General features: G+C 36.5%; 1 long non-coding RNA gene across 2 annotated transcripts in view; it reads right to left on the bottom strand.

Annotated features, from left to right (window-relative positions):
• The window catches only part of LOC123574125 (uncharacterized), a 240,574-nt gene that overhangs the window by 200,686 nt on the left and 16,139 nt on the right, over window positions 1-23,749 (bottom strand). The window lies entirely within an intron of this gene.

Raw genomic sequence — 23,749 nt, 5'->3', positions numbered from 1 at the left:
AGTTGGCCAGTATAATCATAAACCAAGTGTTTTTAAGATTTGGTTGAAGTAATTTCTAAAAATTCTGTGAAGACCATTTAGAAAATGGTAGGAAAATTTTATGAGAACTGGACATTCCATCTAATCTGATCTTTAAATAGGTTAGTATAACAATCAACGTAAGGCAACAGTTGACTTTATTCCTTCAGCTAAGTGGTGGTCTGTGTACTAAATCTGCCTAATTGTGCTTCATTACACTAGATGCAAAAATGGAAAGTTAAAAATAAATTAATTTAATAAACCAAATATAACATCTTATAAAGTTATAGGATTTCACATTTGGATTGTCTTCTAATATATCTAAAGGTCATCTTTTAAAGCTATTATTATTTAATTCATATATTCCTGTACTAATCCTGGAAAGTAATTTTGTTCCTCCAGAAAAAATATTTTCTGTGGCTTCCTTTTGAAAGGAAAGAAGTATAGTAGGGGAGAATGGGATGAGTTTAAAGGAAGAGAAAAGTAGTAGAGAAAGTGGGCTTGCAGTTGAATTCTATTCTGTGCTTGTTCAGTGAATTTATTATAGCCATAAGTGCAATAAAGTTTATAATTGAAAGTGTTAAGTGACAAGTCATTGATTTATCAGATTATTTTAACTTTATACGCAATACTTTTTTTAAGAATAATAAGAAGTGGTATTTCAAAAAGGTTTTTGTTTCTCACATTTGTATGAGTTAACAACAGGAATGAAGCCTAACAGTTTATATCTCCCCATATGCTTATTACAAAAATATTATCTTCCTATAAAGTATGATCTTCCTTCTGTGTTCTGTTTAACTGTATTTTATGTAATTATATAGAGATATCTATTTTATTAATGGTTTAGCAGTTACTATGTGAAAATAGTATGAATTAATTTTTAAATAAATTATAAATAATATTGTCTATTTCAGATATTTTACATTTTTGTCATCTCTACCAAACACTATTACAGAACTACCAACCAAAGAATGGAAAAAAGAAATCAATTGTTTTGTTTAACAAGATGTGCCTACTCATAATGTCCTATTACCCCAGTTTATATATACCTGGGTCAAAGAAAGTTTCAGGTAGTTCATAATTATCATTCCTTACTATAAAAAAATTTAAGATTTTTAATACCTCCCTTTAAAATTGAAATGTTTCATAGAAAAAAAACCCAGCTGTATTCAACCTTAAAAAGAAAGGAATTTCTGTCATATGCTGCAACATGGATGAACCTTGATCACATTATGCTAAGTGAAATAAGCCAGTCCCTAAAAGACAAATAATGTGTGATTCCACTTACATAAGGTATCTAAAGTAGTCAAATGCAGAGGGGCAGGGGAGAAGGAAAAGGGGAATGGTTGTTCAAAGCGTACAGAGTTTCAGATTTATGAGATGACAAAGTCTGGAGATCTGTTTCACAAGAATGTGAATACACTTAACACAACTAAACTGTATACTTCAACATGGTTAGGAGAGATTGCTGAGAAAGCAGCTTCAAGATGGCTGACTAGCTACATTTGCTACTCACCTCTTCCACAAAGAAGAACCAACATAGCGAGTAGATAACCACACTTCGAATAAATGATCTAAGAGAGAATACTGGAATTCAACAGAGAAGTGTCAGAAAACATTAGAACAAGGAAGGAGAGAGGTGAGGCAGCCTGCTCAGCCAGGATTGACCGGAAGCCCAGAGAGACTTCCTGGTCGAGAAAAGGGTGAGAGACCTCTAGCAGTGCATGCTCCCACTACAGGTTACTGCAAACCAAGCCATGGGAGAGCCCTTTGACCCATGTGGACTCTGAAACCAACATAGGGAGATGCTTGGAAACCAAAATTAGCCCGGCATGGTGGCGCATGCCTGTAATCCCAGCTACTCAGGAGGCTGAGGCAGGAAAATCGCTTAAACCCAGGATGCGGAGGTTGCAGTGAGCCCAGATCGTGCCACTGCATTCCAGCCTGGGTGACACAGCAAGACTCGGTCTCAAAAAAAAAAAATAAAAAAAAAAATAAAATAAATAAATAAACAAACAAACAAATAAATAAATAATAATCCTATCAAAAATTGGGTGAATATCAATAGATATTTCTCAAAAGAAGACATACAAATGGCCAACAGGTATGTGAAAATATGCTCAACATCACTAATCATCAGGGAAATGCAAATCAAAACCACAATGAGATATCATCTTACCCCAGTTATAATGACTATTATTAAAAATATGAAAAACAAGAGATGTTGGCAAGAATGCGGGGAAAGGGGAAAATTTTGTGGATTATTAATTTATTTTATTAATTGTGTGGGTACATAGTAGGCATATATATTTATGGGATACATGAGATGTTTTGATATAGGCATGCAATGCACAATAATCACATAATGGAGAATGGAGTATCCATCTCCTCAAGCTTTTATCCTTTGTATTGCAAATAATCCAATTACATCATTTTAGTTATTTTTAAAACATACAATTATTATTGACTATAGTCACCCTGTTGTGCTATCAAATAGTAGGCCTCATCCATTCTTGCCATTTCTTTTGTACCCATTAACCATCCACATGTACCCCTAATCCCCAGCAACCCTTCCCAGCCTCTAGTAACCGTCCTTCTATTCTCTATGTCCATGCGTTCAATTGTTTTGATTTTTAGATTCCACAAATAAGTGAGAACATGTAACGCTTGTCTTTCTGTGCCTGGATTATTTCACTTATCATAATGATCTCGAGTTCCATCCATGTTGTTGCAAATGATAGAATCTCATTCTTTTTGTGGTTGAATAGTACTCCATTGCATATATGTACCACATTTCCTTTATCCATTTGTCTGTTGACGAACACTTAGGCTGCTGCCAAATCTTAGCTATTGTGAATAATGCTGCAACAAACATGAATGCAGATATCTCTTCCATAGACTGATTTCATCTCTTTTGGATATATACCCAGTAGTGGAATTGCTGGATCATATGATAGCTCTATTTTTAGTTTTTTGAGGAGTGTCCAAACTTCTCCATAGAGGTTGTACTAATTTACATTCCCACCAACAGTGTATGAGAGTTCCCCTTTCTCCACATCCTCATCAGCATTTGTTATTGCCTGTTTCTTTTTTCTTTCTTTCTCTCTCTCTTTCTTTCTTTCTTTCTTTCTTCTTTCTATAAGCCATTTTAACTGGGGTGAGATGATATCTCATTGTAGTTTTGATTTGTATTTCTCTGATGATCAATAATGTTGAGCACCTTTTCATATGCCTGTTTGCCATTTTTATGTCTTCTCTTGAGAAATTTATATTCAAATATTTTCCCATTTTTTATTGGATTATTAAAATTTTTCCTACAGAGTTGTTTGAGCCACTTATATATTCTGGTTATTAATTCCTTGTAAGATGCATAGTTTGCAAATATTTTCTCCCATTCTGTGGATTGTCTCTTTACTTTGTTAGTTGTATCCTTTGCTGTGCAGAAGCTTTTTAACTTGTTTTGATCCCATTTGTCAATTTTTGCTTAGTTTGCCTGGGCTTATAGGGTATTACTCAAGAAATCTTTTCCCAGTGCAATGACCCGGAGAGTTTCTCTAATATCCTGGAGATATTTCTTGTAGTAGTTTCATAGTTTGAGGTCTTAGATTTAAGTCTTAAATCCATTTTGATTTTATTTTTGCATATGGTGAGAGATGGGGGTCTAGTTTCATTCTTCTGCATATGGATAGCTGGTTTTCCCAGTAGCATTTATTAAAAAGACTATCCTTTCCCCCAGTGTGTTCTTGGCATCTTTGTCAAAAATGCGTTCGCTGTAGGTGTGTGGATTTGTTTCTGCGTTCTCTAATCTATTTATTGGCCTGTGTGTCTATTTTTATGCCAGTACCATTGCTGTTTGAGTTACCATAGCTCTGTAGCATAATTTGAAGTCAGGTAATGTGATTCCTTCAGTTTTGTTCTTTTTGCTTAAGATAGGTTTGGCTATTCTGGGTTTTTTTGTGGTTCCATATCAATTTCATGATTCTTTATTCTATTTCTGTGAAGAATGTCATTGGTATTTTGATAGGGATTGTACAGAATTTGTAGATTGCTTTGGGTACTACGTAAATTTTAACAATATTGAATGTTTCAATCCGTGAACATATAATATCTTTCCGTTATTTTGTGTCCTCTTCAATTTCTTGCATCCATGTTTTATAATGTTCATAGTAGAGATCTTTAACTTCTTTGGTTATGTTAAACCCTTGGCTATTGTAAATGGGATTACTTTTTGGATTTCTTTTCAGATTGTTCCCTTTTGGCACATAAAAATTCTACTCATTTTTGTATGTTGCTTTTGTTTCCTGTAACTTTACTGAATTTGTTTATCAGTTTTGGTAGGCTTTTTGGTGGAGTCTTTAGAGTTTTCCAAATATAAGACAGTATAATCAGCAAACAAGGATAATTTGACTTCTTCCTTTCCAATTTGGAAGCCCTTTACATCTTTCTCTTGTCTGATTTCTCTAGCTAGCACTTCCAGTACTATGTTAAATAACAGTACTAAATGTGGACATCCTTGTCATGTTCTAGATCTTAGAGGAAAGGCTTTCAGTTTTCCCCATTCGGTATAATTACTAGCTGTGGGTCTGTCATATATGGCTATTATTATGTTGAGGTATAGTTTTGGTATTTGGTTTTGGTATTAGGGTAATACTGGTCTCATAGAATGGGTTTGGAACTATTTCCTCCTCCTCTAGTTTTCAGAATAATTTGAGAAGGATTGGTATTAGTTCTTCTTTAATGTTTGGTAAAATTCAGGAGTGAAGCCATTGGATCCCAGGCTTTTCTTTACTGAGAGACTTTTAATTAAGGCTTCAATCTCATTACTTGTTACTGATCTGTTCAGGTTTTGGATTTCTTCCTCGTTCAATCTTGGTAGGTTGTAGTGTCTGGGAACTTGACCATTTACATTTTCCAATTCATTTGCATATATTTGCTCATAGTAGCCACTAATGATCCTTTGAATTTCTGCAGTATCAGTTGCAATATCATCTTTTTCTTTTCTGATTTTATTTGTATCTTCTCTCTTTTTTTTTCTTAGTCTGCCTAAAGGATTGTCAATTTTGATAGCTTTTCAAAAAAGTAACTTTTTGTTTTATTGATCTTTTGTATTGCTTTTTTCATTTCAGTTTCATTCATTTCTGCTCTGATCTTTATTATTTATTTTCTTCTACCAATTTTGAGTTTGGTTTGCTCTTGCTTTTCTTTAAGATTCATCATTAGGTTGTTTATTTGAAGTTTTTCCTCTTTTTTTTTTTTTGATGTAGACACTTAAACCTACAAAATTCTCTTTTAGTACTGCTTTTGCTATATCCCATAGGTTTTCGTAAGTTGTGTTTCCATTATCATATGTTTCAAGAAATTTTTCAATTGCCTTCTTAATTTTTTTCATTGACCCACTAGTAATTCAGGAGCATATTGTTTAATTTTCATGTATTTGTATAGTTTCCAAATTTTTTTTTTTTGAGATGGAGTCTCACCCTGTCACCCAGCTGGAGTGCAATGGCACCATCTCGGCTTACTGCAAGGTCCGCCTCCTGAGTTCAAGCAATTCTTCAGCCTCAGCCTCCCGAGTAGCTGGGATTACAGGTACCTGCCATCATGCCCAGCTAATTTTTGTATTTTTGTAGAGACAGGGTTTCACCATGTTGGCCAGGCTCATCTTGAACTCCTGACCTCAGGTGATCCACCTGCCTCATCCTCCCAAAGTGCTGAGATCACAGGCGTGAGCCACCGAAAATTCCGCTTATTAATTTCTAGTTTTATTCCATTGTAGTCAGATAAGATGCTTAATATTATTTCAATTTATTTGAATGTTTTAAACTTGTTTTGTCTGAAATCTAACATATGGTCTATCCTTGAGAATGATCCATGTGGTGAGGAAAACAATGTGTAATCTGCGGCCACTGGATAAAATATTTTATAATAGCTATTAGGTTCATTTGGTCTATAGTGCACATTAAATTCAATGTTTCTTTGTTGATTTTCTGTCCGGAAAATCTGTCCAGTGCTGAAAATGAGTTGTTGAAGTTTTCAGCTCTTACTGTATTGAGGCCTAGCTCTCTCTTTAGCTCTAAAAATATTTGCTTTATGTACCTGGGTGCTCCAGTATCAGGTGCCTGTATATTTAAAACTATTATATCCTCTTACTGAATTGATCTCTTTATTATATAGTGACTTTCTTCGACTCTTCTTATAGTTTTTGTCTTGAAATGTATTTTGTTTACTATAAGTATAGCTACTCCTGCTCTTTTTTGGTTTCCATTTGCATGGAATATCTTTTTCCCTCCCTTTATTTTCAGTCTATGTATGTCTTTATAAGTGATGTGTATTTCTTGTAGGCAACAGATTAATGAGTCTTGTTTTTTCATCCATTCACCCACTCTATGTCTTTTGATTGAGAGTTTAGTCCATTTACATTCAATGTTATTATTGATAAGTAGAGACTTACTCCTGCCTTTTTGTTATTTGTTTTGTTGTCTTGTGGTCTTCTCTTCTTTGTTTCTTTCTTTCCTGTCTTATTTTAGTGAAGGTGACTTTCTCTGGTAATATTGTATAGTTTGTGGTTTTTATTTTGTGTGTGTCCATTGTATGTTTTTTGGTTTAAGATTACCATGAGGCTTACAAATACTGTCTTATAACCCATTGTTTTAACCTGATAACAACTTAACACTGTTTGCATAAACAAACAAACAAGAATAACTCTAATAAGAACTCTTTGCCTTAACTTCATCCCTCTGCTTTTTAACTTTTTCTTATTTCTATTTATATCTTCTTGTATTGCTTATGTCTTGAAAAGTTAATGTAGTTACTATTTTTGATTGGTTCATTGTTTAGCCTTTCTACTTAGGATAAGAGTTATTTATACACCACAGTTACAGTGTTACAATATTCCGTGTTTTTCTGTGTACTTACTATTACCAGTGAGTGAGTTTTGTATATTCAGGTAATTTCATATTGCTCATTAATTACCTTTTCTTTTTGACTGAAGTACTCCCTTTAGCATTTCCTGTAGGACAGGTCTGGTGTTGATGAAATTCCTTAGCTTTCGTTTTTTCTGGGAAAGTCCTTATATCTCCTTCATGTTTGAAGGATATTTTTGCCAGATACACTATTCTAAGGTAAAAGTTTTTTTCCTTCAACATGTTAAATATGGCATGCCACTCTCTCCTGGCCTGTAAGGTTTCCACGGAAAACTCTGCTGCCAGACATTTTGGAACTCCATTTTAGGTTATTTGTTTCTTTTCTCTTGCTGCTTTTAGGATCATTTATTTATGCTTGACCTTTGGAAGTCTGATTATTAAATGCTTTGAGGTAGTCTTCTTTGGATTAAATCTGCTTGGTATTCTATAGCCTTTTTCTACTTGAATATTGATATCTTTCTCTAGGTTTGGGAAGTTCTCTGTTATCTCTTTCAACAAACTTTCCTTCCCTATCTCTTTCTCTACCTCCTCTTCAAGGCTAATAACTCTTAGATTTGCCCCTTTGAGACTATTTTCTAGATCCTATAAGGTGTGCTTTGTTGTTTTTCATTCTTTTTACCTTTGTCTGCTTTGACTGTGTCTTTTCAAATGGCCTGTCTTCAAGCTCACTAATTCTTTCTTCTGGTTGATCAGTTCTGCTATTAAATGAACTCTTAAGTGTGCCAATTGGATTTTTTGGCTCCAGAATTTCTGCTTGATTCTTTTGCATTATTTCAACCTCTTTGTTAAATTTATCTCATAGAATTCAGAATTGCTGCTCTGTGCTATCTTGAATTTCTCTGAGGGTCCTCAACATGGCTATTTTGAATTCTCTGTCTGAAAGGTCACATATCTCTTTCTCCAGGATTGGTCCCTGGTGCCTTACTTGGTTCATTTGGTGAGGTCATGTTTTCCTGGATGTTATTAATGCTAGTAGATGTTCTTTCATGTCTGGGCATTGAAGAGCTAGGTATTTATTGTAGTCTTCACTGTCTGGGCTTGTTTGAACATGTCTTTCTTGGAAAGCTTTCCAGACTTTTGAAAGGACTTGGGTGTTGTCATCTAGGTTGTATCTGCTTTAGGGAGCACCCCAAGACTGGTAACACATGGTTCCTGTGAAAAGAGAACTCTTATACACTGCTGGTGAGAATGTAAATTAGTACAACCTCTATGGAAAATAATATGGAGCTTTCTCAAAATTCTAAAAATGGAACTGCTTTATGATCCAGCAGTCTCACTACTGGGTACTTATCCAAAGGAAATGAAATCAGTATATCTAGAGGATACCTGCATTGTATGTTTATTACACCAATATTTATAATAGCAAATATATGGAATTATCTAAGTTTCCACCAATGGATGAATAGATTAAATGTGATATATATACACAATGGAATACTATTTGACCATAAGAAAATATGTTGTATATACACAATGGAATACTATTTGGCCATAAAAAAGAATGAAATCTTGTCAATTGCATCAACTTGGTTAGAACTGGAAATTTTGTATTAAGTGGAATAAGATAGGCACAGAAAGACAAATATTGCATGTTCTCATTCATATGTAGGAGCGCAAAAAGTTGATATTATGGAGGGAGAGAGTAGAGTGATAGATAACAGAGACTAGGAAGGGTATGTGGGTGGGAAGAGGGAATGAAGAGAAGTTGGTGAATCCTTACATACAGTTAGGTAGAAGGTATACGTTCTAAAGTTGGATAGTACAGTAAGGTGACTATAGTTAGGAATAATGTGTTGTATACTTTAAAATAGCTAGAAAAGAGGATATGAATTGTTTCTAACACATAGAAATTAGGAATACTCAAGGTGATGGAAACTCCAAATACCCTGACTTGATCCTTACATGTTCTATGCATTTAACAAAATATCACTTGTACCTCATGAGTATGTAAAATAGTATTTATAAATATTAAATTAAAATAAAAAACACTTGTTGCAGAATTTAAGTAAAAATAATGTTCGAAAACTTGACAGTGAAAAAAGTAATATATATACTCCCGTAATGTATATGAGTGAACAGTTGTATCTAAACAAATACATTTAATATTATAAATGTATAAAAATGGTTAAGTTGGTAAATATTATGCTGCATGTTTCTACCACAAATTAAAGGAACATGTACATAGACCTACCACTGACAAACATTCCTAATGTGATGCCAGAAAGTGCTTGAATGTTAATAGAAAACTATAAAACCAGTATATTCCACATCAGTCATAATAGCACAATGAATAGAATAGTACCTTGCATCTCAATACTAACATTAAATGTAAATGGCCTAAGTGCTCCACTTAAAAGATACCAAATGGAAGAATGGATAAGAACTCACAAACCAAGTATCTGGTGTCTTCAGAAGACTCACCAGACACATAAAGACTAACATAAACTTAATGTAAAGAGGTGGAACAGATATTACATGCAAATTGACACCAAAAGAGAGCAGGAGTAGCTATTCTTATATCAGAATAAAACAAACTTTAAAGCAAAAGGAGTTAAAAAAAAAAAAGTCAGAGGGACATTATATAATGATAAAAGGACTAGTCCAACAGGAAATTATCACAATCCTAAATATATATATGCTTAACACTGGAGCTCCCAACTTTATAAAACAATTACCACTAGACCTAAGAAATTAGATAGACAGCAACACAATAATAGAGGGGGATTTAGTACTCTACTGAGAGCACTAGACAGGTCCTCAGGACAGAAAGTCAACAAAGAAACAATGGGCTTAAACTATATCCTAGAACAAATGGACTTAACAGATATTTACAGAACATTCTACCCAGCAACTGCAGAATATACATTCTATTCATTGGCACATGGAACATTCTCTAAAATAGACCATATGATAGGCCACAAAACAAGTCTCAACAAATTTAAGAAAATAGAAGTTACATCAAGTACTCTCTCAGACCACAGTGGAATAAAATTGAAAATCAACTCCAAAAGAAACCTTCAAAACTATGCAAATACATAGAAATTAAATAACCTGCTCCTGAATGATCACCAGGTCAACAATGATGTCAAGATGGAAATTATAAAGTTCCTTGAGCTGAAAAATAATAGTGACACAACCTATCAAAACCTCTGGGATACATCAAAATTGGTGCTAAGAGGAAAGTTCATAGCATTAAATGCCTACATCAAGAAGTCTGAAAGAGCACAAATAGACAATCTAAGGTTACACCTCAAGGAAACAGAGGAACAAGAACAAACCCAACTCAAACCCAGAAGAAGAAAAGAAATAACAAAGATCAGAGCACAACTAAATGAAATTGAAACAAATAAAAAAAAGATACAATAGATAAATGAAAGAAAAAGCTGTCCTTTTGAAAAGATAAATAAAATTGGTAGACCATTAGTCAGATTAACCAAGAAAAGAAGCAAAAAGATCCAAATAAAGTCAATTAGAAATGAAATGGGAGACATTACAACCAATACCCACAGAAATATAAAAGATCATTCAAGGATACTATGAACACCTTTACCTGCATAAAGTAGAAAACCTAGAGGAGATGGATAAATTCCTGGAAATATACATCCCTCCTAGATTAAATCAGGAAGAAATAGAAACTGAACATACCAACAACAAGCAGTGAGATTGAAATGGTAATAAAAAATCTGCCAACAACAACAAAAAAATGTCCAGGACCAGATGGAGTTACAGCTGAATTCTATCAGATATTCAAAAAAGAATTGGTACCAATCTTATTGACACTATTCCATAAGATAGAGAAAGAGGGAATCTTCCTTAAATGATTCTATGAAGTCAGTATTGCTCTAATACCAAAACCAGGAAAGAACATAACAAAAAAAAAAAAAAAGAAAAGAAAAGTACAGACCAATATCCCTGATGAACATAGATGCAAAAATCCTCAGCAAAATACTAGCTAACCAAATCCAACAGCAAATTAAAAAGATAATCTACCATGATCAAGTTGGTTTCATACCAGGGATGTAGAGTTAGTTTAACATACACAAGTCAATAAATGCGATACACCGCATAAACAGAATTTAAAACAAAAATCACATGATCATCTCAATAGATGCAGAAAAAGCATTTGACAAAATCCAGCATCCCTTTATGATAAAACCCTTAGCAAAATCAACATAGAAGGGACATACCCTAAGGTAATAAAAGGTATCTATGACAAACATGCAGCCAACATTATACTGAATGTGGAAAAGCTGAAAGCATTCCCCCGAGAATTCGAACAAGACAAGGATGCCCTCTTTCACCACTTCTATTCAATATAGTACTGGAAGTCCTAGCCAGAGCAATCAGACAAGAAAAAGAAATACTGGGCATCCAAATCGGTAAAAAGGAAGTCAAACTGTTGCTGTTTGCTGATGACATGATTGTATAACTAGAAAACCCTAAAGACTCATCCAAAAAGCTACTAGAACTGGTAAATGAATTCAACAAAATTTCCAGATACAAAATTAATGTACACAAATCAGTAACTCTGCTATACCCTAACAGCAACCAAGCTAAGAATCAAAACAAGAGCTCAACTTCTTTTACAACAGCTGCAAAAAACCCAAAATACTTAGGAATATACCTAACCAAGAATGTGAAAGACCTCCACAAGGAAAACTACAAAACACTGCTGAAATAAATCAGAGACAACACATACGAATGGAAACACATCCCATGCTTATGGATGAGTAGAGTCAATATTGTAAAAATGACCATACTGCCAAAAGCAATCTACAAATTCAGTGCAATTCCCATCAAAATACCACCATCATTCTTCACAGAACCAGGAAAAAAAAAAAATCCTAAAATTCACACGGAACCAAAAAGAGCCTGCATAGCCAAGGCGAGACTAAGCAAAAAGAACAAATTTGGAGTCATCACATTACCTGACTTCAAACTATACTATAAGGGTGTAGTCACCAAAACAGCATGGTACTGGTATACAAATAGGCACATGGACCAATGGAACAAAATAGAGAAACCAGAAATAAAGCCGAATACTTAGAGCCAACTGATTTTCGACAAAGCAAACAAAAACATAAAGTGGGGAAAGGACATCCTATTCAACAAATGGTGCTGAGATAATTGGCAAGCCACACGTAGAAGAAAGAAACTGGATCCTCACCTCTCACCTTATACAAAAATCAACTCAAGGTGGATCAAAGACTTAAATCTAAGACCAGAAACCATAAAAATTCTAGAAGATAACATCAGAAAAACCCTTCTAGAGATTGGCTTAGGCAAAGACTTCATGACCAAGAACTCAAAAGCAAATGCAACAACAAAAACAAAGATAAATGGATGGGATTTAATTAAATGAAAAAGCTTCTACACAGCAAAAGAAATAATCAGCAGTGCAAACAGAGAACCCACAGAGCAGGAGAAAATCTTTGCAATCTATATGTCTGACAAAGGACTAATATCCAGAATCGACAAATAACTCAAACAAATCAGCAAGAACAAAACAAACAATCCCATCAAAAAGTGGGCTGAGGACATGAATAGACAATTTCAAAAGAAGATATACAAATGGCCAACAAACATATATTAAAAAGCTCAACATCACTAATGATCAGGGAAATGCAAATCAAAACCACAATGCGATACCACTTTACTTCTGCAAGAATGCGCATAATCAAAAAATCAAATCATAATAAACGTTGGAGTGGATGTGGTGAAAGGGAACACTTTTACACTGTTGATAGGAATGTAAACTAGTACAGCCACTATGGAAAACAGTGTGGAGATTCCTTAAAGAACTAAAAGTAGATCTACCATTTGATACAGCAATCCTACTCCTGGGTGTTTACTCAGAAGAAAAGAAGTCATTCTATGAAAAATGTGCTTGGACATGCATGTTTATATCAGCACAATTCACAATTGCAAAAATATAAAACCAGCCCAAATGCCCACCAATCAACAAGAAGATAAAGAAAATGTGGTGTATATATATGCCATGAAATACTACTCAGCCATAAAAAGGAATGAAATAAAGGCATTTACAGCAACCTGGATGGAACTGGAGATGATTATTCTAAGTGACGTAACTCAGGAATGGAAAAACAAACATCAATCTTCTCATTCATAAGTGGGAACTAAGCTATGAGGACACAAAGGCATAAGAATCATACAATGGACCTTGGGGGCTCAGGGAAAAGGGTGGGCAGGGCGTGAGGGATAAAAGACTACACGTTGGGTACAGTGTACACTGTTTGGGTGATGGGTGCACTTAAACCTCAGAAATCACCGCTAAAGAACTTATTCATGGTTTCAAGATGGCCAAATAGGAACCGCTCTGGTCTGAAGCTCCCAGCGTGACTGACACAGAAGGCGGGTGATTTCTGCATTTCCAAATGAGGTACCTGGTTCATCTCACTGGGACAGGTTGGACAGTGGGTGCAGCTCATGGAGGGTGGGCCAAAGCAGGGTGGTGCATTGCCTCACCCAGGAAGTGCAAGGGGTCAGGGGATTTCCCTTTCCTAGCCAAGAGAAGCCATGACATACTGTAAATGGGACACTTCCACCCAAATACTGTGCTTTTCCAATGGTCTTAGCAACCAGCAGACCAGGAGATTCTATCCCGTGCCTGGTTCAGCGGGTCCCATGCCCACAGAGCCTTGCTCACTGCTAGCGCCGCAGTGTGAGATAGACCTGTGAGGCAGCAGTCTGGAGTGGGGAGGGGCATCCGCCATTGCTGAGGCTTAAGTAGATAAACAAAGTGGCCTGGAATCTTGAACTGGGCAGAGGCCAGTGCAGCTCAGCAAGGCCTCCTGCCTTTATAGACTCCACCTCTGGGGGCAGGGCATAACTGAACAAAAAGCAGCAGAAAATTCTGCAGACTTAAATGTCCCCATCTGACAGCTCAGAAAAGGGCAGTGGTTCTCCTAGCATGGCATTTGAGCTCTGAGAACAGACAGATTGCCTCCTCAAGTGGGTCCCTGACCCCCATGTAGCCTAACTGGGAGACACCTCCCAGGAGGCGCTGACACACACCTCATACAGGCGGGTGCCCCTCTGGGTCAAAGCTTCCAAAGGAAGGAGCAGGCAGCAATATTTACTGTTCTGCAATGTTTGCTGTTCTGCAGCCTCCACTGGTGATATCCAGACAAACAGGGTCTGAAGTGGACCTCCAACAGACCTGCAGCTGAGGGATCCAACTGTTAGAAGAAAAACTAACAAACAGAAAGGAATAGTATCAGCATCAACAAAAAGGACATCCACACCAAAACCCCTTCTGTAGGTCACCAACATCAAAGACCAACGGTAGATAAAACCACAAAGATGGGAAAAAACAAGAGCAGAAAAGTTGGAAATTCTAAAAACCAGAGCACCTCTTCTCCTCCAAAGGATTGCAGCTCCTTGCCAGCAACAGAACAAAGCTGAATGAATAATGACTTCAACGAGTTGACAGAAGTAGGCTTCAGAAGGTTGGTAATAACAAACTTCTCCAAGCTAAAGGAGCATGTTCAAACCCATCGCAAGGAAGCTAAAAACCTTGAAAAAAGATTAGACAAATGGCTAGCTAGAATAAACAGTGTAGAGAAGACCTTAAATGACCTTTTGGAACTGAAACCCATGGTACAAGAACTTCGTGACACATGTACAAGCTTCAATAGCTAATTCAATCAAGTGCAAGAAAACGTATCAGTGATTGAAGATCAAATTAACGAAATAAAGTGAGCAGAGAAGTTTAGAGGAAAGAGACTAAAAGGAAATGAACAAAGCCTCCAAGAAATATGGGACTATGTGAAAAGACCAAATCTACGTTTGATTGGTGTACCTGAAAGTGACAGGGAGAATGGAACCAAGTTGGAAAACACTCTGCAGGATATTATCCAGGAGAATTTCCCCAACCTAGCAAGGCAGGCCAACATTTAAATTCAGGAAATAAACAGAACACCACAAAGATGCTCCTCAAGAGGAGCAACTCCAAGACACATAATTGTCAGATTCACCAAGGTTGAAATGAAGGAAATAATGTTAAGGGCAGCCAGAGAGAAAGGTCAGGTTACCCACAAGGGAAGCCCATCAGACTAACAGCAGATCTCTTGGCAGAAACCCTGCAAGACAGAAGAGAGTGGGGGCCAATATTCAACATGCTTAAAGACTTGTCAACTCAGAATTTCATATCCAGCCAAACTAAGCTTCATAAGTGAAGGAGAAATAAATTTCTTTACAGACAAGCAAATACTGAGAGATTCTGTCACCACCAGACCTGCCTTACAAGAGCTCCTGAAGGAAGCACTAAACATGGAAAGGAACAACTGGTACCAGCCACTGCAAAAACATGCCAAATTGCAAAGACCTTCGATGCTAGGAAGAAACTGCATCAATTAATGGGCAAAATAACCAGCTAACATCAAATGACATGATCAAATTCACACATACAATATTAACCTTAAATGTAAATGGACTGAATATCCAATTAAAAGACATAGACTGGCAAATTGGATAGACTCAAGACCCATCAGTGTGCTGTATTAAGGAGACTCATCTCATGTACAGAGACACACATAGGCTCAAAATAAAGGGATGGAGGAAGATCTACCAAGCCAAAACAAACAAACAAACAAACAAACAAAAAAAACAAAAAAGCAGGGGTTTCAATCCTAGTCTCTGATAAAATAGACTTTTAACCAACAAAGATCAAAAGAGACAAAGAAGGTTATTATATAATGGTAAAGGGATCAATTCAACAGGAAGAGCTAACTATCCTAAATATATATGCATCCAATACAGGAGTACCCATATTTATAAAACAAGTCCTTAGAGATCTATAAAGAGACTTAGACTCCCACACAATAATAATGGGATACTTTAACACCACACTGTCAATATTAGACAGATCAATGACACAGAAGGTTAACAAGGATAACCAGGACCTGAACTCAGCTCTGCACCAAGCAGACCTAACAGACATCTACAGAACTCTCCACCCCAAATCAACAGAATATGCATTCTTCTCAGCACCACATCACACTTATTCTAAAACTGACCACATAGTTGGAAGTAGAGCACTCCTCAGCAAATGTAAAAGAACAGAAATCACAACAGACTGTCTCTCAGACCATAGTGCAATCAAATTAAAACTCAGGATTAAGAAACTCACTAAAAACTGCACAACTACATGGAAAATGAACAACCTGCTCCTGAATGACCACTAGGTAAATAACGAAATTAAGGCAGAAATAAAGATGTTCTTTGAAACCAATGAGAACAAAGACACAACGTACCAGAATCTCTGGGACACACTGAAAGCAGTGTGTAGAGGGAAATTTATAGCACTAAATACCCACAAGAGAAAGCAGGAAAGATCTAAAATCAACACCCGAACATCACAATTAAAAGAACTAGAGAAGCAAGAGCAAACAAATTCAAAAGCTAGCAGAAGGCAAGAAATAACTAAGATCAGAGCAGAACTGAAAGAGATAGAGACACAAAAAAACCCTTCAAAAAAATCAATGAATCTAGGAGCTGTTTTGAAAGGATCAACAAAATTGATACACTGCTTGCAAGACTACAATAAAGAAGAAAAGAGAGAAGAATCAAATAGACGCAATAAAAATTGATAAAGAAGATATCATCACCGATCCCACAGAAATACAAACTACCATCAGAGAATACTATAAACACCTCTACACAAATAAACTAGAAAATCTAGAAGAAATGGATAAATTCCTGGACACACACACACCCTCCTAAGACTAAACCAGAAAAAAGTTGAATCTCTGAATAGGCCAATAATAGGCTCTGAAATTGAGGCAATAATAGCCTACCAACCAAAAAAAGTCCAGGACCAGATGGATTCACAGCCAAATTCTACAACAGGTACAAAGAGGAGCTGGTACCATTCCTTCTGAAACTATTCCAATCAATAGAAAAAGAGGGAATCATCCCTAACTAATTTTATGAGGCCAACATCATCCTGATACCAAAGCCTGGCAGAGACACAACAAAAAAAGAATTTTAGACCAATATCACTGATGAACGTCCATGCAAAAATCCTCAATAATTAATACTGGCAAACCGAATCCAGAATCACATCAAAAAGCTTATCCACCGTCATCAAGTTGGCTTCATCTCAGGGATGCAAGACTGGTTCAACATATGCAAATCAATAAATGTAATCCATCACATAAACAAAACCAATGACAAAAGCATGTTTCTCTCAATAGATGCAGAAAGGGCCTTCGACAAAATTCAACAGCACTTCATGCTGAAAACACTTAATATAATAGGTATTGATGGAACATATCTCAAAATAATAAGAGCTGTTTATGACAAACCCACAGGCAATATCATACTGGATGGGCAAAAACTGGAAGCATTCCCTTTGAAAACTGGCACAAGACAGGGATGCCCTCTCTCACCACTCCTATTCAACATAGTGTTGGAAGTTCTGGTCAGGGCAATCAGGCAAGAGAAAGAAATAAAGGGTATTAAATTAGGAAAAGAGGAAGTCAAATTTTCCCTGTTTGCTGATGACATGACTGTATATTTAGAAAAATCCATTGTCTCAACCCAAAATCTTCTTAAGCTGATAAGCAACTTCAGCAAAGTCTCAGGATACAAAATCAATGTGCAAAAATCATAAGCATTCCTATACATCAGTAACAGACAGAGAGCCAAATCATGAGTGAACTCCCATTCACAGTTGCTACAAAGAGAATAAAATACCTGGGAATATAACTTACAAGGAATGTGAAGGACCTCTTCAAGGAGAACTACAAACCACTGCTCAACAAAATAAAAGAGGACACAAACAAATGGAAGAACATTCCATGCTCATGGATAGGAACAATTAATATCATGAAAATGGCCATACTGCCCAAGGTAATTTATAGATTCAAGGCCATCCCCATCAAGCTACCAATGACTTTCTTCACAGAATTGGAAAAAACTAGTTTAAATTTCATATGGAACCAAAAAAGAGCCTGCATTGCTAAGTGAATCCTACGCAAAAAGAACAAAGCTGGATGCATCATGCTACCAGAGTTCAAACTATACTATAAGGCTACAGTAACCAAAACAGCATGGTACTGGTACCAAAACAGATATACAGACCAATGAAACAGAACAGAGGCCTCAGAAATAACACCACACATCCAGAAATCATCTAATCTTTGACAAACCTGACAAAAACAAGAAATCGGGAAAGGATTCCCTATTTAATAAATGGTGCTGGGAAAATTGGCTAGCCATATGTAGAAAACTGAACTGGTTCCCTTCCTTACACCTTATACAAAAATTAATTCAAGATGGATTAGAAACTTAGACCTAAAACCATAAAAATCCTAGAAGAAAACCTAGGCAGTACCAGTCAGGACATAAGCATAGGCAAGGACTTCATGACTAAAACACCAAAAGCAATGGCAACAAAAGCCAAAATAGACAAATGGGATCTCATTAAACTAAAGAGCTTCTGCACAGCAAAAGAAAGTACCATCAGAATGAACAGGCAACCTACAGAATGGGAGAAAATTTTTGCAATCTACCCATCTGACGAAGGGCTAATGTTCAGAATCTACAAAGAACTTAAACAAATTTACAAGAAAAAAACAAATGACCCCATCAAAAAGTGGGCAAAGACTTAGGAACAGACACTTCTCAAAAGAAGACATTTATGCAGCCAACAAACACATGAAAAAATGCTCACCATCACTGGTCACCAGAGAAATGCAAATCAAAACCGCAATGAGATACTATCTCATGCCAGTCAGAATGGCAATAATTAAAAAGTCAGGAAACAACAGATGCTGGAGAGGATGTGGAGAAATAGGAATGCTTTTACACTTTTCGTGGGAGTGTAAATTAGTTCAACCATTGTGGAAGACAGTGTGGCGATTCCTCAAGGATCTAGAACTAGAAATACCATTTGACCCAGCAATCCCATTACTGGGTATATACCCAAAGGATTATAAATCATGCAGCTATAAAGACACATGCACACGTATGTTTATTGCGGCACTATTCACAACAGTAAAGACTTGGAACCAACCCAAATGTCCATCAGTGATAGACTGGATTTAAAAAATGTGGCACATATACACCATGGAATACTATGCAGCCATAAAAAAGGATGAGTTCATGTCCTTTGCAGGGACATGCTGGAAACCACCATTCTCAGCAAACTATCACAAGGACAGAAAACCAAATACCGCATGTTCTCACTCATGGGTGGGAAATGAACAATGAGGACACTTGGACACAGGACAGTGAACATCACACACCAGGGCCTGTTGGGGGCTTGGGGGCTGAGGGAGGGATAGCATTATGAGAAATGCCTAAGGTAAATGATGAATTGTTGGGTGCAGTAAACCAACATGGCACATGTATACCTATGTAACAAACCTGCACGTTGTACACATGTAACCTAGAACTTAAAGTATAATTAACAAAAGAACTTATTCATGTAACCAAAACACCACCTGTTCCCCAAAACCCTATTGAAATAAAAAATAAAAATAAAATGTTAAAGAAAGACCCAATAACACACCTTGAACACAGTTGCAATGTATTATTTAAAGTATTCTATCAGTTTCTCGGTCCCAGGACTGTCATTAAAAAAAGAATCATAGACAAAACTAACCTCATATCTTGAGGCAAATGACAGTGTTGCCAGACAGTACTAAGGAATACTAGGACAATGACCAAAAGACCAGATGAGATTGACCAAGCCACATTTCAGTAGACCCTACTAAGATTCCCAGTAACCAGCACAATGAATGTCATCTCAGTGAAGTCCAACAGGAACCAAGAGGTCAGCACATGGACAGAGGCCTCTTGTCCCACCTCCATGACTAAAGTTTCCCCTACAACTATAACTACCTCAGGAAACAAGAAGTAGAAGAGGGTCAAATGTCAGGTGATACATATTCCTCATTAAAAGTTTGGCCATTGTATTGAGTTAACATTTGGCAGAAATCAATAATTTAAAACTGGAAAAGATTAGCTTCAATTGATAAAGTTAGGGATTTTTTAAAAAATCTGCCATCCGTGGAAATGAGCTCTACAGAACAAGATGACATCAGTTACAAAAAAATAAAGTTACTGGTGCCTGGGTGTAGTGGTGCACACCTGTAATTCCAGCACTTTGGGAGGCCAAGGTGAGAGGATCACTTGACCCCAGGAGTGCGAAGTTGCAGTGAGCTATGATTGTGCCACTAAACTCCAATCTGGGAGACACAGTGAGACCCTGTCTCTAAAAAAATACCATAAATTTAAGAAATTTTTTAAAAGATGAAGTTACTGCACAACTCATTTGTGCTGTATTGTATCCTGTGTTTGGCTCTGGCCTAGGAAGCACAGATACAGCTAAGAATTACATAGGCTCAAGATTTTTTTTAATTTTATTTATTTTTATTTTTCATTTTTTATTTATTTATATTATTATTATTATACTTTAAGTTCTAGGGTACATGTGCATAATGTGCAGGTTTGTTACATATGTATACTTGTGCCATGTTGCTGTGCTGCACCCATCAACTCATCAGCACCCATCAACTCGTCATTTACATCAGGTATAACTCCCAATGCAATCCCTCCCCCCTCCCCCCTCCCCATGATAGGCCCCGGTGTGTGATGTTCCCCTTCCCGAGTCCAAGTGATCTCATTGTTCAGTTCCCACCTATGAGTGAGAACATGCGGTGTTTGGTTTTCTGTTCTTGTGATAGTTTGCTAAGAATGATGGTTTCCAGCTGCATCCACAAACTCATCCTTTTTTATGGCTGCATAGTATTCCATGGTGTATATGTGCCACATTTTCTTAATCCAGTCTGTCACTGATGGACATTTGGGTTGATTCCAAGTCTTCACTACCAATGAGTTTCTTCACAGAATTGGAAAAAACTGCTTTAAAGTTCATATGAAACCAAAAAAGAGCCCACATCTCCAAGACAATCCTAAGTCAAAAGAACAAAGCTGGAGGCATCACGCTACCTGACTTCAAACTATACTACAAGGCTACAGTAACCAAAACAGCATGGTACTGGTACCAAAACAGAGATATAGACCAATGGAACAGAACCGAGTCCTCAGAAATAATACCACACATCTACAGCCATCTGATCTTTGACAAACCTGAGAGAAACAAGAAATGGGGAAAGGATTCTCTATTTAATAAATGGTGCTGGGAAAATTGGCTAGCCATAAGTAGAAAGCTGAAACTGGATCCTTTCCTTACTCCTTATACGAAAATTAATTCAAGATGGATTAGAGACTTAAATGTTAGACCTAATACCATAAAAACCCTAGAGGAAAACCTAAGTAGTACCATTCAGGACATAGGCATGGGCAAAGACTTCATGTCTAAAACACCAAAAGCAACGGCAGCAAAAGATGTTTTACCTTAGGTAATAACGTCTACAAGCTGAATTGGTTATCACTGAAGCCAAATGGGGGAAAAAAAGGCTTGAGAAGGTTTTTCTTCATGCAGGTAGCTGGTGATGTGCCAGGAAGTCTTCAGAATAACAACAGGAATGAAGTCAATGGGTCACTGCAGTTGAACTGGGTCCACAGTAGACCCAGGACTGCAGGGAGGAAAAGCAGAGTTTGCTGACAGTTGCCAGCATTGTACCCTCAACATCCATTCTCATTGTTTTTATGAAGCACATGGTCACCCAGAATCAATCGCAATTCACAGTACTTAGTAGCATGGTAGCTAAGTGTGATTGTATATCTAAGTATAGTCATGTACCACATAATGATATTTCAGTGACCAACAAAATACATACACAACAATGGTCCCGTAAGATTATAATGCCTTATTTTTACCGAACTTTCTCTATGTTTAGATGTCTTTAGTTACACAAATACCATTGTGTTACAACTGCCTATAGTATTCAGTACAGTCGCATGCTGCGCAGGCTTGTAGCCTATGAGTAATAGGCTGTACCACATAGCCTAGGTGTGTAGTAGACTATACCCTCTAGGTTTGCATAACTATATGATGTTCATACAATGACAAAATTACCTAATTGTGCACTTCTCAGAATTTATCTCCATTGTGAAGCAAGTGACCACTAAGATGTAAACAAAAGTGGTGTTAACAACTTCTGAGAAATTCTTAAAGGAAAATTTTCCTCTTCCTTCTGACTGGAATGTGAGCCTATCGGCTGGAGCTGGAGCAGTCACTCTGAGCCATATGTTGATGGCACATACTAAGTTTGACAGAACAACAAAAAAGTAGAAATCTGGGCCATTGATGATTGTCGAGCCATAAAACTAGTCTGGAGTACTTACGCTCATAAGAAATAACTCCTATCTTGTTTAAGCTGCTGTTATTTGGGATGTTCTATTACAAACTGCTAAATTTTAACCTCTTTACAAATACATGATGTAAGAGAGAAATGTTGCAGACTACCTTGAGGTTACACAATGCCTTTGAAAATGATATAAAGGCGGGAGGCAGATGAGAGGAGGAAAGGTACACGAGGAGGGACACTGTCCTTCCCAAAAATAAAATTCTTCTGTTGGACATGGGAGACCACAGCTTGCCTGTCTATTTTCCATGCCTATATCCTGAAGGGAATTGTGACTACTGAAAAGCCTGATCTGCTGACCAAGACCCATGTTTTTCCTCCTGTTCAGAAAACACACCTCCACCTATATAACAACAGGAAAAGCCAGTCATGACTTACTTTGAAATGTATTTTTAAAAAGACAAATTAATGGCTAGAAAGAGGGATGAATAGATAGATGGGTAAGTGATAAAGCAAGTATATCGCGAAATGTTGGCAGTAGCATCTACGTGATAGAGATACATGTGTTCACTGCACTATTCTTTTAACTTTCTGTATGCTTGTAAATTTTTATAATAAAGTATCAGAAGCAAAAGCATTCTAAGTATGAATAAACTAATCAACATACCCATTTTATAAAAATGTGAGCAGAAAACCTAGGATTACCAGACACTTGCAGAAAACTAAGAAAATGAAAGAAAAGTTTAACATTAAAGAGAATAACCAACTTTGGAAGAAAGAGATAATTCAGGAAACAAAAGAAAAGATAAATTTGTGAAAATATTGCAAACACAAAGTAGCATTCCAGCATGGAAAATAAGCAATCATAAAATAAATATTTCTCGAAAATTAAAAATATAATATCTGAATAGTTTTAAACATTCAGTGACTAAAAACTAACCTGATTATTTGGAATTTAAATAACATTAGCAGATAAAATTTACTGAGTACAAGGCACCATTCTGAGCTCTATATATATTCAAGGCATCTTCATCATTCATGCAGATAAATGTAATAGTCTCCTAATTGTCTCCCTTTTCCTATACTGACCCCTTACAGTCCATTCTTGGAGCAGCTATACGATCCCTGAAAAATGTAATCAGATCATGTCTCTCCTCTATTCAAAGCCCCACAAAAGATCCCATTTCATTCAGAGTAAAAAGTCTTAACAATGACCCACAAGATCTGGTCCTTCTCTTTGACCAATCCCTCTTTCCTCTATGATGAGCTTTTCCACTACTCTTTTCTGCTTTCTATGCTCCAGCTCCACCAGCCTCCTCAAAGCTCCTTGAATATGTTAGGCACACTCTAATCTTGGTGTTTTTGCTCTACTTTTCCACCATCAATTAGTTTTGGCTGTTCTAGAACTTCATATAAATGAAATGATACAATGTGTACTTTTTTGTGTAAGTCTTCATTCAGCATAATGTTTTGAAATTCACCCATTCTGTTGGTTTGTTTTTTCTATTGCTAAGTGGTATTCTATTGCAGGAAGGTACCAAAATTTGTTTATCTATGCCCTATTTGTTG

This window comes from Macaca fascicularis, chromosome 6 (genome assembly GCF_037993035.2).
Source record: "Macaca fascicularis isolate 582-1 chromosome 6, T2T-MFA8v1.1".
NCBI lineage: Eukaryota > Metazoa > Chordata > Mammalia > Primates > Cercopithecidae > Macaca > Macaca fascicularis.
This window is presented reverse-complemented; position numbering and strand designations above follow the sequence as displayed.